Genomic DNA, 14,073 nt, shown 5'->3' on the forward strand with positions numbered 1-14,073 from the left:
TAAGCCAGTGCTCTGAGCCGACGTGTTTGCAACAACGCGTGCGCGTCGTTTTCAATTGGTCGCGCACATTCTTGTCGTCATCCTCAGCACCAACGACAAAGAGAGCACGCTTTGGCCATACAGTAGAGCCTTAAGCACATGTACACATTAACTCCAATGAAATGAGAATAAATATTATTTTAATGAATATACCAGTATCAATGCGACCTCTGTTCTGGAGTGCATCACAGTCCTCCTCCTCCAATACACATGGAGTGGTCCAATAGCAGCAGCACACTTTAATACCTGTAAGCCAGCGTATTTTGCGCCATCGGGAAAGCGCTGAGATTTCATTACTCACTGCCAAGGAAGCTTAGTGTACACATGCAAGCTGTGACCGTGAAAGCATGCCAAAAGATATGCGTCCCACGAATCTCACTCGAGTCTTTACACTTATGCATTGGCTTGTACTATGGGGATTCTCATTTTACCTTGTCTTTGCAGATTTGCCAAGATGAAACTGAACAATCGCAAAACTACCGGTTTCTTCCGCACTTCGATACTTCGTTGGTGTTTGACAGGACCATTGACAAGATAACGACATTCGACACCGAACGTTCGCTGCGAATTAAGGTGCGTAATCAATATTAATGATCACCGCCATGTTTGCCTTTATTAATCACGGCAACAGCAAGGGACATGGCTATAACAAAGATTGAACGACTTGTAAATTAAATAAAGCCTGTTTCGCGAACCATGTTTCACTTGCGCTTAAATCAAATAGCACTAAAACGATTAGTAGGGTTACTCCTTTATGGAGCGACTGCGTTGTCAGAACCATTAGTACCTAAGGGATCAATATATTTCACAAGATGAAATGTTTGTCCTCTAGCAGTTAGTCCTGAGACCAACGATTGCTTCTCGCACATACTGCTACCAACACTCAATGTTTATTTCTTCATATGCTCCCTCATGCCGAACAGTTGCATCCGTAGGGCCAACTGTTCGTCCTCACGAATGCCCCGCAGTGGAGTAACGCTTCATCTCTTATGCTACGAGAGGACGACTCCTAGGCCGTTTCCAGACGCAGATAAAGCTGAGGGAAAACTGACGTCTTAGTTTTCTGCTTGTTCTTTTGTGCATATTCGTAATTTTCCAGCACTAAGTTTCAGTGTGCTATCTGCATATCACGCACTCTATGAGATGTGCTTGTCTAACCGTAACAATGTTTATACAGTAAATAATGCATCGCGCTTTCTATTCTTTGTGTCCATGTGTTAGTGAAAGACAGCAAAAACTGGTATCAAAGCCCTTGAAGAAGTAAAAGCACCAGAAGTTGAAACAAAGAACTTGGTGGCACATACCACGACCCTGTTTCAAACGGCATGCTCATATCTTGTTATGATCATGACAACGGCATAATATGTTGGCACGAAGATTGAAAATTTGCGCAATTTTAAGCGATTCTTAGAGTTCGAGGTGTAGCAGTACAAGCTGCGCATGATAGTATTGCAAAGCGCGCATCTTGATTTGACTCTCTGCCCGTTAGATGAGGAAACGGTAGATCACGTAACAGCACATGGTATTGCAACGCAGACAACACGCCGACTACCATTAGTCGACCTCAACTCTCCCAGAAAATATTCTAGGAAACGATGCAGGAGATCGCGGAGGTGGCGCGTATTGGACAACAAACTCGTCCTTCCGATTCGCATGGGAGGGCGCTACAACAATCTGAAAAAAAAAATCGTGGCAACTTTTGAAAACCGTTCATTCAGAGTGAAGAAAATATGCAAAATTGTGACAGAACTAACAAGTAAATGTATTGTTCACGGACGTGTGTGCAGCGGCAGATGAGACGGTTTTAAAACGAGGTGGCCAAACAACACGACGGATAGGCGCGATGGAGAGGAAACCAGCTACGGAACTTTATTTAAAAGCCTAGAATAAAAGGAAAAAAGAGAGATGCCATGGTACTGCGAAGCCGCTGAGCACTGATGTTGCAACGTACATAGGGATATCTCATTCGCTATGGATGTCTGAACGCAATGTTTTAAAGGGAAAATATTGCCTACGGCTTTTGGTCTGTAGCTGTCCGGAAACAGAGCAGACACTATTGAGCATGCTTTGTTATCATGACAAAATACTCATATAGCGAAAAGTAAGGAGGTATTTACCGAGTCAGCAGACGTGTGTTTTAGAGTGAACCTGCATTTGAAATAGTAAAATAGGGCGGCAGTGACAGACTGCCGAAGGAAATGCTGCTGGGCTAGTTGATGCTTACATAATGATGTCGCGCAAGGTTACAACATAAAGTGAAACACTCTGCGAAATGTATGTAGAACTGTTAGCTGGAACTGCAATGCATTTCACGACGGGTGTTCCCAACGCATTTCTCCAAAATTATTGTAAGCACAACGTGTCTCTCAAAAGTGTACGCTATGAGAACTCGTTTGACTTCCATCGTGCAGTTCCAACATTCCACCTAGTGACTCTAATTGGGAAGTTGAAGAGTGAAATTTATTAGTTCGTATTACTACTGCAACACAGCATTCGTTTTTCTCAATCGGGTTTGGTTATTAGAAAATAAGTTAGCATAAAAAATGTTGCAATTTCACCCGACAGGCCAAGCATCCATTGCAATAGCAAATTAGTAGACAGCTCTACGAAGTAAAGATATTAGTTTTATCGACCGCATCAACAATCACAGTTTCACGCGCGCACAGGTAAACATGAACACATCTCGCTCGTTGACCGCGTAGACGCGCTGTCAAAACGCTGGAGTGAGGAAGGGAGGCCGCAGCAGCAAGCGAATTGAGCTTCGTGCTGTCTCTCGCTTTAGCACGAACTAAACGTCGAAAGCACCGTGCATACGAAGCTACCGGCGCTCGGCGAACTTTGTCCACATCGCAGATAGCTTTGAAAATGAGGCCCGTGCGGGCGCGCACTTGGTCCATATCGCAGATCGCTTTCAAGATATGGCGCCCGCGCTGCGGCGCCGTAAGCAGCAGCCGCCAAAGTAGAACGCCCCCCCTCCTCCTCCGCCCCTGTGCTTGGAGCACGCGAGATTGAGCCGCGATCGTGAGCTGATCCTTGCAAGCTTTCACTCGCATATATAGTGTGCGGTGCGCGACGATGATGTTAGCGTGTTTGTACTTTGTGTGGGACAGCACGCCAATGATGACGACAGAAATGCTCTTGGAGTGTCCATATAAGTGCTATCTAAATAAAAGTATTAGAATAAACGCCAGCTGCGGTCACTGACAGGGGGTGTTGTCGATTTTGCTATACGGGTATCTTATAACATGCGATACGCGATACTTCGCATTATGCATCGAAAATACAAATACTTATACATCTCTTGCCGAATGTATCACGATACAGATATAAGATACGATAAAAAATTACACCATCTTCCCGTTGGGGAACCCTGAGTAGTATGCGAAGCAGCCATGGGATCGACTCAAGTTCCCATTAGTATTTAGTTCGTCGTTTCTGTTAGGTTGAGGTACGTAGCTACCGGCTTCGCGAGCCCGAAGTTCGGGATCCGCTGCCATTTCGTGGCAGCGGCTCGAGCCCTCTTCTTCGCGGCGCTGTCCACGGCGTTGACATTGGCGCTGTCCGTGGCACTGATCGCGGCGTTGCGGGAGGAGAATGAGAGGAGCGGAGCGCGCGCGCGCGTCATTATACCACGAGCTACAGTGGCGCCCCCCAGCGGAGTATGCAGCGCCTACCGTCGCGCCTCTAACCTAAGCTGCTTCGCATTATCGCGCGCGGAGCCGCAGGTGTTGCCATTCGTTGCGCAATCGGGAGAGGAGAGGAGCGTCGAAGAGGAGAGGAGGAATACCGAGAGGAGAGGAGGGGGAGGAGGATGCGCATGCGCAGTGCGGGTGTGGACGCCGCCCGGCGGATGGATGGAGGGAGGGAGGTACATAGCCCCGACCATAAGCTGCTTCGCATGTAATATCTGAAGATATTGGCAGAGACACATTTACCTTTGATACAGCCCCGCCCTGTGACAAGCGAGTCTATTTCGCTACTGTTAGATCTATGGTCACTGCCTGCTGACTTTTTAGAGTCTTTTTCCACAATTTCAATTATACTTTTGCTCCCTGAGTGCTGTTTGTAACACGCACTTTATGAATGTACGCATTTTATGATAGCACGACTAAGTTCTTCGTAGTAATAGGCCATACCCGCTGTCGAAACATTGAACGCCTTGCGAGGTTTCACACGACCGCGCTAGACGCTATCTACCTATACAGTGTTGCAGGTGATAATCGAGCCACGCAATATTAAGATGTCTTGCTACATAAGTTATTTTAAATTTAGAAACAAAAAAAATCAGAGCCCTTCCACTACTGTGACGATGGAAGCCAACGAAGCTGTGACTACGGTGGGTCTGCTATAGTGAATATTGTTATAGTAAATTTATATATTATCATTATTGACTATATTGAGCGTCTTCGACCCCATCGTCGCCAAGTCCGCCCCATCGTCATGGACGTGCGTATGAGCCATGGTGTACAGCGTTCATAGCCGCGACACAGGATCCTGGATGATTTGGTTAAACGAGCGTCCGTCCCATAGCGAGTCCAAAGGGCAACTGCTGATAACAGCGCTAGCGCGACCTCTACGTCACGAGACGAAGGGGCACAACCATTGGTGGGACGTGCCGCCGCCGAGTATCGGGACACTTGTCAAAGAGGCATCGGCGTAGAGAGAGGTATAACAATGGGCCATCCATCATCCGTTTTCACTACCTGCGCTAAGGCACTACTGGCGGGAAACCGCCACGCACATGGAGCCGAAATTGTTGTACGCGTCGTTGGATGCCGTGCCGAGCACGAGCTCGGGATTGGCACGCGCTCGTGCTCGGCATGGCATTCAACGGCACGAGCGCAAATCGAGGGGTGCCACCGAGCCAGCTTCGGAAGAAGACGATGACGCTCGAGCCAATGCTGATCCTGGGGAACCTAGCCTTTAACATCTTCGCTGTAAAAGCTCTTCTTTTGTGGTCTGGGTGCCCGGCAAGCATACCCTGCGGAAGCCTCACACTTAAATACCCACTGTACTAGAAGAGAAACTTGGGCGAGTTGGTGGGAATTGATGTTTTGGAAAAACTAACAGCGCTGGGTAGACAAGGACACAAGGAGGAACCAGTGTCGTGTTCTTCCTTGTGTCCTTGTCTACCCAGTGCTGTTATTTTTTTCCAAAACATAAATGCCCACGCACCAAAATTTTGGACCGAGTTAAACATTGATTTCAGATAACGTAGACATGGAGCAGCCTTTGTGCAAAGTATTACGCTTGTGACACAAGCGGAGGCGTTTTGAAACAAATGTGGCAGAACGCCATCTCACGATGACTGTCGACGGCAATGCGCTTAGCACTCAGTGACTATAGCGACGAAACGTATTGGCGCCGTCGAAACGAGTTATGTGGTGCGTACCGCAGCGGGATTCCTCTTTCACGCAGCCCCAAGAACAACCGGCGCCATCAAGCGCCGCCGCCACGAAGAGTGCACGTAGCCTCCGAAATACATGGCGCGCCGGTGCGGGCGACCGCCGGAAAGCACGTTATGCGGCAACCGGGATTCTCTATCGCGATTTTTTCTGAACACGCTCAACCATTCAGTGGCACTGTCGAGAAGTGCGTGCGTGGCCTCCAAGACAAGAAGTTTGCTGCGCCCGTGCCTGAGAGCGCTGATAATTGCTCCCTCGCTTGCCACGCACTGATTGGCATATACACAGTCAGCCAAGTTGGCCAGAGGGTCATTGGATCGCGGCACATAGCCAGTGCATTTTTGGTGCAGCCTCTTGAGGAACCATTGTCAGGTTGAGTCGATTCTGCTTAGCATCGGTAACATTTTGGCATTGTAGAGCGGCCCATACCTAGTTACCAAGCTTTGCGCCAACGAGCTTCATAAAGAGCGGCACACACCTACTAGCACATACCCAATGACTCAAGTTGGCATCAAAGAGGTTCGTTGAAGAGCAGCGCAGACCGATAGGCATATACCCACTGCTCCAAGTCCGCGTCAACGAGTTTCTTCGAACCGCGGTGCCTACCCATCCCGTCTCTACAATTACACATGGGAGCACGAAAGAGGTTTGTTGAAACGCGGCACGTATGTACACATTCACAAATACTTAGTGACCCAACTTCTTGAGATGGTTGATTTCAAATGCCGTTACCTCAGCGCAGCAGCCCGATACTTTAAGGATTCAAAGACGGACTACCGAGTGACCCAACTAGGCGGGAAAACGGTTAGATGCAAACATAGATACAAACAAACATAGCTACCTAGATACAAACATACCTACATAGATATTTCCGGGGATATCTATATATCTATGCTTGTATCTAACCGTTCTCCCGCCTACCTGGTTCACTGAGTAGTCCGCGGTTGTATGGTTCGGTGGCGCTGGCGGTGGCGCTGCCGTCCCACAATCGAGCCAATCAGAACTAATCAGAAAGAAAGTGAGGGAAATAGAGACAGTGAATTGGATGCAAAGAATGGAAACAAAAAGGACCATAGAGATTTACAAGAATGAGAAAAAAGAAATTAGAAGGGAAAATCTGTACGATAACACACAGGGCAGGGCCTTGCTATTTGAGGCTCGAGCTGGTTGCCTAAGCACCAAGACATAGCGGAGCAAATATTCGGAACTAGATGAGGCATGTGTATGCTGCAGTAAAGATCCGGAGATCACTAAGCATATCCTAATGGAATGCGAAGGGATTCACTCAGCTAGAACCAACGTTACTAGACTGGCTTCAGTTGTAAAACTCGGCGGCGTTGCGCGGAACCGCCACCCGCCCGCGCCTTCATGTCGCTGCCGTCGCACCCAGCGACAGCAGCGACATGATTTCCTTCCCCACTTCACTTCCCCACTAGCCGGCTACGCGAACTGGCCGGACGAAACACGCGGTGCAGCGTTGGTCTATTCTGTGGTTGGTTGTTGACGGCGGATTTTAGGAAGCATGTCATCCTCAAAACTGTAGCCTTCGCCGCGTTTGTTAAGGATATTAGCAGATGATGCCGACGTGCTGCGTTCCTGACAGCAACAAGCGGCTATCGAACGATGTCGACAGTTCGGCGTACCACTTCTTGTGTGCTCCCTGCAATGCGACACTTCGCTCGGCGTTCCTCGCGAACAGAGCGATTCCTCGTACTGACCAGGAACTCTCTGCGAAATCCATGGTGTGTGGTTTACAGTTTCATAAGCAGGACATTCTTTGTTTCTCCGTTGGGGATCTTCCAGGTCCACTTCCTGTTGCTGCGCTTCCTGACGAAGGTATTCAATATTCGGAGCCTATTCCTTTCCGCGAATTCTACTAATATCTCTCCTCTTGCATTCCTAGAATCGATGCCGTAGTTGCCAATTTATTGCTCACCAACTGGAAAAGCCCTAACGGAAATAGATTTCATACTCTCTGCCGATCCAAGCATAGTGCAGGATGTAGAAGTGTTAGGTAAGGTAAAGTGCAGTGACCATAGGTTAGTGAGGTCTAGGATTTCCCTCAATTTGAAGAGAGAAAGAGTGAAATTAGTCAAGAGGAAACAGGCCAACCTAGAGGCAGTAAGGGTAAAAGCAGACCAATTCCGGCTGGTGCTCGCAAACAAATATGCAGCTTTAGAAAAGGAAGATAAAGACAACATACGGGTAATTAATGAAGCCGTAACTAGGTTGATCTCAGAAGCAGCAATAGAAGTGGGAGGTAAGGCACCAAGGCAAACAGTAGGTAAGCTCTCCCAAGAAACAAAGGACCTAATAAAGAAACGACAAAACATGAAAATGTCGAACTTAAGAGATCAGATAGAATTCACTGATGTGTCAAAACTGATGAACAAGAAGAAAGTAAGGGATATTCGAAATTATAACGTGGGAAAGATTGGGGAAGCCGTAAAATACGGACACGGGGAAGCCGTAAATACGGAAAGCTTGGCATAGGACAAGGCAAGATGCATTCACTCAAAGATAAGCATGGTAATATCATCAGCAATTTCGATGACCCTAGTAAAAGCCGCGGAAGAATTCTATACTGACCTGTACAGTGCCCAAAACAGCCTAGCTACTTTCATTCGAAGTAGTGATGAACCGGATACAGAGGCTCCTTCTATAACTAGCGATGAAGTTAGATGGGCCTTGAAAGACATGACCAGGGGAGAAGCTGCTGGAGAAGATGGAATAACAGTAGATTTAATCAAAGATGGAGGAGATATCATGCTTGAAAAGCTTGCGGCCCTTTATAAGCAATGCTGGAAGAACGCCAACATTATACTAGTCCATAAAAAGGGAGACGTTAAAGAATTGAAGAATTATCGACCCATTAGCTTGCTTTCAGTATTGTATAAAATATTCACCAAGATCATTTCCAATAGAATCAGGGCAGCACTTGGCTTCAGCCAACCAAGAGAACAGGCTGGCTTCAGGGATATTCCTGAAAGGCTCCCTGGATCTTCATGCAATAATCGCAGAGATTCCCTCAGGGAATCTCTGAAGGATTCATGAGATCGAAAGGCTCCTGGATCTCCAGTTACCCCGTCATAGGCTAGCGTATTCAACTGGCGCTGCGAATTTCTACCAATCATCACCTGACTTCCGTCCCGACTGCGCTTCCTTCTCTTGGAAACATCGTAACCTAATCGGCCAGAGGTATCATCCTCACGCATTCATGGCATCCCAGCTCCATCTCCGAGAAGTCAATCAGATCTTATACCCCGTTTGTTCTTGAATCCACCGCGCTCTCTCGCTCTTCGTTACTCCAAGCATTTTCTTTCAGCTCGTGCAGCTTAACTTTACTCGAGCTCTTTGAGACCTACCCAAGTTTCTGATCGGGTTGAGCACGTAGAATGCAATGATTGTACACTTTTCTTTTCAACGACAGTGGTAAGCTCCCAGTCAGGATTTGGCAATGCCTGCCGTATGCACTCCAACCTAATTTTATTCTTCTGTAAATTTCTTTCTCATGATCAGGGTCCCCTGTGAGTAATTGACCTAGATAAACATATTCCTTTACAGATTCTAGAGGCTGACTGGCGATCCTGAATTCTTGTTCGCTTGCCAGGCTATTGAACATTATCTTTGTCTTCTGCATATTCATCTTCAACCCAATTCTTGCACTTTCTCGATGAAGGTCCTCAATCATTTGTTGTAATTCCTCTCCATTGTTGCTCAATAGGACAATGTCATCTGCAAACCGAAGGTTGTTGAGATATTCGCCATCGATCCTCACTCCTAATTCTTCCCAGTCTAAGAGCTTGAATACTTCTTCTAAGCATGCAGTGAATAGCATTGGAGAGATTGTGTCTCCTTGCCTGACCCCTTTCTTGATAGGTATCTTTCTACTTTTCTTGTGGAGAACCAAGGTAGCTGTGGAATCCTTGTAGATATTTGCCAAGATATTCACGTATGCCTCCTCCACTCCTTGATTACGCAATGCCTCTATGACTGCTGATATCTCTACTGAATCGAATGCCTTTTCATAATCTATGAAAGCCATATAGAGAGGTTGATTGTACTCCGCAGATTTCTCGATTACCTGATTGATGGCATGGATATGGTCCATCGTAGAATATCCCTTCCTGAAGCCAGCCTGTTCTCTTGGTTGACTGAAGTCAAGTGTTGTCCTGATTCTATTGGAAATTATCTTGGTGAATATTTTATACAATACTGAAAGCAAGCTAATGGGTCTGTAATTCTTCAATTCTTTAACGTCTCCCTTCTTATGGATAGGTATAATGTTGGCGTTCTTCCAGCTCTCTGGTACACTTGAAGTTGTGAGGCATTTCGTATAAAGGGCCGCAAGCTTTTCAAGCATGATATCTACTCCATCTTTGATTAAATCTACTGTTATTCCATCTTCTCCAGGCGCTTTTCCCCTGGTCATGTCTTTCAAGGCCCTTCTAACTTCATCGCTAGTTATAGAAGGAGCTTCTGTATCCGGTTCATCACTATTTCGAATGGAAGAAGCTTGGTTGTTTTGGCTACTGTACAGGTCAGTATAGAATTCTTCTGCTGCTTTTACTATGTCATCGAAATTGCTGATGATATTACTAAGCTTATCTTTCAGTGCATACATCTTGCCTTGTCCTATGCCTAGTTTTCTTCTTACTGATTTCATGTTTCGTCCATATTTTACGGCTTCCTCAATTTTTCCCACGTTATAATTTCGAATATCCCTTACTTTCTTCTTGTTGATCAGTTTTGACAGTTTAGCGAATTCTATCTGATCTCTTGAGTTGGACACTTTCATGTTTTGTCGTTTCTTTATTAGGTCCTTTGTTTCTTGGGAGAGCTTCCCTACAGGTTGCTTTGGTGCTTTACCTCCCACTTCAATTGCTGCTTCTGAGATCAGCCTAGTTACGGTTTCGTTCATTATCTCTATGTTATCTTCATCTTCTGTTCTAAAGCTGCATATTTGTTTGCGAGCACCAGCCTGAATTGGTCTCTTTTACCCTTACTGCCTCTAGGTTGGCCTGTTCCTCTTGACTAATTTCACTCTCCTCTCTTCAAATTGAGAGAAATCCTAGACCTCACGAACCTATGGTCACTGCACTTAACCTTACCTAACACTTCTACATCCTGCACTATGCTTGGATCGCAGAGAGTATGAATCTATTTCTTCCTTTTCTCCATTAGGGCTTTTCCAGGTCCACTTCCTGTTGCTGCGCTTCCTGAGAAGGTATTCATTCGGAGCCTATTCCTTTCCGCGAATTCTACTAACATCTCTCATCTTGCATTCCTAGAATCGATGCCGTAGTTGCCAATGGCTTGCTCACCAAACTGCTTTTTCCCCACTTTTGCATTGAAGTCACCCATGACTAAAGTATACTGAGTTGCACCTTTCTCATTGCTAGTTCAACATCTTCATAAAACTGTTCAATTTCTTCATCATCGTGACTAGAGGTTGGTGCATAGGCTTGTACTACCTTCATTTTGTACCTCCTATTCAGCTTTATTACGACGACTGCTACCCTTTCATTAATGCTGTAGAATTCGTCAATGTTGCCCGCTATGTTGTTATGCACTAGAAATCCTACCCCGGATTCTTTCTTATCTGGAAGACCTCTGTAGCAGAGGACGTGGCCGTTAGTCAGTACTGTGTAAGACTCACCAGTTCTTCTAACCTCACTAAGGCCAATAATATCCCAGGAAATGCCTGATAATTCTTCAAATAGTCCTGCTAAGCTAGCCTCACTCGAGAGGGTGCGCGTGTTGAACGTTGACAGGTTCAGTTTCCATTGGCGGCCTGCCTTGACCCAGAGATTCTTAGCACCCTCTGCCGCGTAGCAGGTCTGACCGCCGCCTTGGTCAGGTGCTCCGCAGCCACTGGGAACTGAGGGCCATGGGTTAATTGTGGGAGTCATGAGGGATTACTGGGCCGATATTGCATTGGGAATGGTTTTGTTCTCGTGTGATCAGTCGACTCTTGAAAAGCCAGGTCATGATAAGATTTATGCAACCTGCAAGGAGATTTTTTAAAATCCGTAAATTAATTTTGACCCCGGTCTAATCGCTAACAACTTGGTCAAGTGAAGTCCCAAAAATGTCGTGGTGCGGGTATTCCCACAAAAAATTTCGTTCGCGAGCCTTCGCCGTATTTGAGCGTTTCTACGCACTCTCCCTGCGGAGCCACACTTCCGCCACACTTCCCGACATGGCCACGCTCCCGACATGGGTTCCCTGCTTTGCCAGATAAATAAAGAAGTTCGTCCGTGCTGAGGTCGCTCGCCAGCTTTCGCTGCTCTCCTCAGCCTCGCAACCACCCTCGCCTTTGCCTGCCAACCTTTGCCAGGTCATACAGGTGCAAGTTTGCGCAGCTCTACCTTCTGCATGGGAGCCTCTGCCGGTGCCGACTCCCGTTGCTTTTACCGAGGTGACTACACCTCTCAGCTATGCCGAGGCTATCCCATGGCCACCATCTCAGACCTTTGCGCCACTTCGTTCAGCCGTGGTTACCACACAGCAGTGGACAATGGCTCACTCCCGACAACCGGTCAATATGTTTTGCGCGTGGTCTACGTGGCCACGTTGCACAATTTTGCTGTCGCCGCGCAGCATCCTACCGCCGTAGCTTCGACTCCGAACCATATGTTTCGCCATGTCCGTCGTCCTCCGCATGTCATAACCCTGGCCAGATGTCTTCATACTCGGACCACCACCCTCTTGTTGACCGTCGTTCGCCATCGCCTCGACGCCGTTCGCTTTAGCCGATGCGTCGTCGTCCTTCTACACCGGAACGGGAAAACTAATCGACGCAGTTCCATAAGCAAAAACTGTGTCACCCACGAAAAGACCAAGGCCTCTCCCTTCTCCGACTAATGTTATTGATGTAGATGTGGACGGCGTCGCTACACTCGCCCTCGTCGACACTGGTGCTGCAGCTTCAGTTCTTTGTGCCAAACTTTGTCTCGTTTGCTCAGAAAGGTTACGATGCCACTGCCAAACGTATCACTTCGTACTGTCAGCGCAGACTGCACCACGCCGACGGCTACATGTACTGCTCGCGTTGTAATTAACGGCCTCCTCTATATCGTGGAATTTTTGGTGCTGTATTCTTGTTCCCACGATCTTAATTTCAGCTGGGACTTTCTGTCCGCTAATAAGGCCGTCATTGACTGTTCTCGGGCTGAAGTGGAATTTCAAACGCTTTGCGACGTCCCGTTTCTTGACGCTAGTGAAGCAGAAGATAAAGTATTTGTTGCAGAAGACGTTGCAATACCAGCGAACTCCTCTGCCCTTGTCACTGTGTCCTGCAACATTGTAGCTGATGCACGCGCACGTTTTAAGCCCTCTGCCGCCTTTGTTCGTCGCAAATGTTCCCCGCTGTCTTTTGCTCATTTAGAAGTTTGTGACGGTGTCAGCAGACTGCTCGTCTCCAATTGTCATGTCCCCACATTTGCTTCGTGCGGAGTACCTTGGCCGTGTCTAGTGTGTCGGCTCTGCTGTCATCATTGACATGCCAACTGGTTCCATCACGACTCATGAGGTCGCCGGAGTGACCTGTCACCCAGCGCAAGAGCCGACTTCGCTCGATGTTCTAAATAACGCCATCGCCGACACTCTGATTGTTTCCCAACGCACCCAGCTTCTACGCCTTCTCGATAAGTTCCGTTATTGTTACGACTACCAGCATGTTTCCTTGGGCCGCACATCTGTTTGTCACAGCATCAACACTGGTACCAGTGCGCCACTGTGACAAAGAGCATACCGTGTGTCCGCGACAGAGCGCCGTGTTATCGGATGGCGAAGTAGCTGATATTCTTAAGCGCGGCGACATCCAGCTTTCAAATAGCCACTGGTCATCATCCCCAGTGGTTCTTGTTAAGAAGAAGGACGGATCGATTCATTTCTGTGTCGATTACGGTCCACTTAACGAAATAACTCGCACAGATCTTCACCCTTTGCAGAGGGTTGACGACGCCCTTGACTGCTTCCAAGGCGCGGAATTGTATTCTTCTATCGACTTACGCAGCGGCTAGTATTGGCAAGTCCCCATGGCACAAGACGACCAATCTAAAACCGCCTTTGTAACACCAGATTGCCTATATGAATTGCGGGTCATGCCTTTCAGGCTTTGCAACGCCCCTACAGCATTTGAGCATTCGATGGACAACCTTTTCCCTAGTTTCAAGTGGAAAAAGTGCCTTTGCTACTTCCATGATGGGGTTACTTTTCACCCCCCCCGTCTCTTTAGGTTAGAGGAAGTGTTAGATTGGCTAACTGACGCTGGCCTTCAGCTCAACCTGAAGAAACGCCGCTTTGGCACAAGTCAGCTCACCATCCCTGACCATGTGGTATCTAATGACGGTATTCATCCTTACGCGGCCAAGCTCCTTGCAGTGGCTAATTTTCCCAAACCTTCCTCCATAAACGAACATCGTAGCTTCATTGACCTCTGTTCTACTTAGACGCTTGATTCGGAATTTTGCGTCCATCACCGCTTCCTTGAATCAGCTTCTACGGACCAACTCAAAAATTACGCCAGGTCACCCGCTTAACATGACGATGCCTTCGAAGAGTTGCGTCATATACTAACCTCACCGCCGATACTAACCTCGCCGCCGATACGGCGTCACTTCTA

Source organism: Dermacentor silvarum, chromosome 4, assembly GCF_013339745.2.
Source record: "Dermacentor silvarum isolate Dsil-2018 chromosome 4, BIME_Dsil_1.4, whole genome shotgun sequence".
NCBI lineage: Eukaryota > Metazoa > Arthropoda > Arachnida > Ixodida > Ixodidae > Dermacentor > Dermacentor silvarum.